The sequence below is a fragment of the Pristiophorus japonicus genome, chromosome 7, assembly GCF_044704955.1.
Source record: "Pristiophorus japonicus isolate sPriJap1 chromosome 7, sPriJap1.hap1, whole genome shotgun sequence".
Taxonomy (NCBI): domain Eukaryota; kingdom Metazoa; phylum Chordata; class Chondrichthyes; family Pristiophoridae; genus Pristiophorus; species Pristiophorus japonicus.
Genome location: NC_091983.1, coordinates 237,498,751 through 237,501,379, shown reverse-complemented (window position 1 = coordinate 237,501,379; position 2,629 = coordinate 237,498,751). Strand labels below are relative to the sequence as shown.

Here is a 2,629-nt window from a genome sequence, read left to right as displayed (position 1 = left end):
CAATGACGGCACCTCTCAGTATTCTCTCAAAACTGCCTCTCCAACAGTGCAGCGTTCCCTCAGTACTGCCCCTCCAACAGTACAATGCTCCCTAAGTACTGCCCCTCCAACAGTGCAGCTCTCCTTCAGTACTGCTCCTCTGACAGTGCAGCTCTCCCTCGGTACTGCCCCTCTGACAGTGCAGTGCTCCCGCAGTACTGCCCTGCTGAATCGAGCACTCCCTTAGTACTGCCCCTCCGACAGTGCAGCGCTCCCTTAATACTGCCCTTATGAATCCAGCACTCCCTCAGTACTGACCGTCCTATAGTGCAGCTGGGAGTATTGCACTGGGAGTGTCAGCATTAATTATGGGATCTGGAGTGGGACTTTAACCCACGACCTTCTGACTCAGAGGCGAGGGTGCTGCCCACTGAGCCATGGCTGATATCTAATTAGTGCCAAACTCACTATTTCCACCACCGGCGCACCATGGTTGCAGAGTGTACCATCTACAAACGCACTGCAGCAACTCGCCAAGGCTTTTTCCCTTCAAACACTCCCTCCCTCACAGCCCTGTGAGAGAACCTTCACCACACGGACTGCAGTGGTTTAAGAAGGTTCACCACCACCTTCTCAAGAGCGACTTGGGATGGGCAATAAATGCCGGCCTTGCCAGCGACGCCCACATGCAGAGAATGAATGAAATGGTTCTCCCTCCTGCCTGCCCTCTGTCTCTGTCCTGCTGTGGGTATCAGGAACAAACCATCGATTTTCTCCACAATTGCAGAGAATGTCAATGAATGAAATGACTGCCCTGATCTCAGCATCCCAGCAACATCAGTCACTGCTCCTACAGCACAGTTTACATTGAATTAAAAGGTTGGTGTTTAATTGTAAAATTTTTTTTTAAATGTTTTATTCATTGCCAATCTTTCCAATTCTTTGTCAGATCAACTTGTCAGATCATAAACGCCAAAGGTCACCTTACGCCCAAACAAAGATCACTCTGCGCCAATGATTTTGCTCTTAGCCAAAAGGCCTAGAGCCAAGGCTGCACCGTTCCTGGAAGTACTGCAATACCAGGTTCGTGCATGGAGTTGAATGGGACGTCCCCCACCCATCTCCATGGAGGTGGACAGGGCAAGCCCCCCACCCACCTCCTATTTCCAAAAAGCATAGGAGAACCACCTTCCTGATCCAGGGAGAACCACTTTCTGGTCATGGTTACTCCCCTGTCAGGTCAGTTACGCATGATCTTAGCCAAAAGGCCGAGAAGGGGGCAGGTTGCTAGCGCTGTTGGGGAGGGTTTCAACTAATTAGGCTGGGGATGGGCAACAGGATGTATCATTAGTCATGGAGGCCGGGTCATTGAATATATTAAAGGTGGAGAGAGACAGATTTTGAACGACAAGGGAGTGAAGGGTTATGGGGAGTGGGCAGGGAAGTGGAGCTAATTCCAAGATCAGATCAGCCATGATCTTATTAAATGGCGGAGCAGGCAAGAGGGGCCAGTGGCCTACTCCTGCTCCTATTTCTTATATTAGAAAGGAGAAACAAGGTGCACGAAGGATTGGGGAGACAGATAGCACTAGAGTAAGAAATAGTACGATATTCGGTAGGGTCAGACTAAGAAAGAACACAAGAAGGTGTAAGAGCGGTTTACAGTGCATGTGTGTGAATGCATGAAGTGTGGTAAATGAGGTTGGTGAGCTGCAAGCACAAATAGACAGATGGGAATATGATGTTGTGGCGATAACAGAGATCTGGCTCAATAAAGGGCTGGATTGGGTATTAAATATTCCTGGAAATAAGGTGTTCAGGAAAGAAAGGGAAGGAAAGAAAGGAGGTGGGGTGGCAGTATTGATTAAGGAGATTATTACAGTGCTGGAAGAGAGGATGTCTTGAAGGGGTCAAGGACAGAATCTATTTGGTTAGAGTTGAGAAACAATCGAGGTGCCATTAAACTACTAGGTGTATTCTATAAGTCACCAACTAGTGGGAAGGATATAGAGCAGCAAATCTGCAGGGAAATTACAGAGAGGTGCAAGAACTATAGAGTACTGATAGTAGGGGACTTCAACTATCCTAATATAGGTGGGATAGTAATAGTGTAAAGGGCAGAGAGGGCGAAGAATTTCTGAAGTGTGTTCAGGAGAACTTTCTTGAACAGTACGTTTCTGGCCCAATGAGGAAGGAGACATTGCTGGATCTGGTTCTGGGAATGAGGTGGGTCAAGTAGAGCAAGTGGCAGTAGGGGAGGATATAGGGAACAGTGATCATAGTATCATAAGGTTTAGATAGGGAGCAATCTAGAGTAAAAATACTTAATTGGAAGAAAGCCAATTTCAGTGGGTTGAGATTGTTATGTCCAGAATAGAGTAATGTGATTGAGTACTGTCGACGTGAGTAAGTGTGACCAAAGTCTCTTTATTCTAACTTCAGAGTGTTGGAACAGCATGGGAGGCCTGCTTATATACAGTGCTCCCAAGGGATGCTGGGATCCCTTGGAACTCCAACAGACATGCCCTCTGGTGGCGGTAGAATGCTGGTTACACAGGGTTGCATATATAACATCACTCCCTCCCAAAGTCAATAGTACACTTATTTACAGGGTGAGACGATCTGGGGCTTTTCGCTCTCTTGTTAATCA

At 47.4% G+C, this 2,629-nt stretch overlaps 1 pseudogene; it reads right to left on the bottom strand.

Moving 5' to 3' along the window:
* Positions 1-1,025: 1,025 nt before the first annotated feature.
* LOC139267547 (U2 spliceosomal RNA) lies at positions 1,026-1,259 on the bottom strand (annotated as a pseudogene).
* Positions 1,260-2,629: the final 1,370 nt, after the last annotated feature.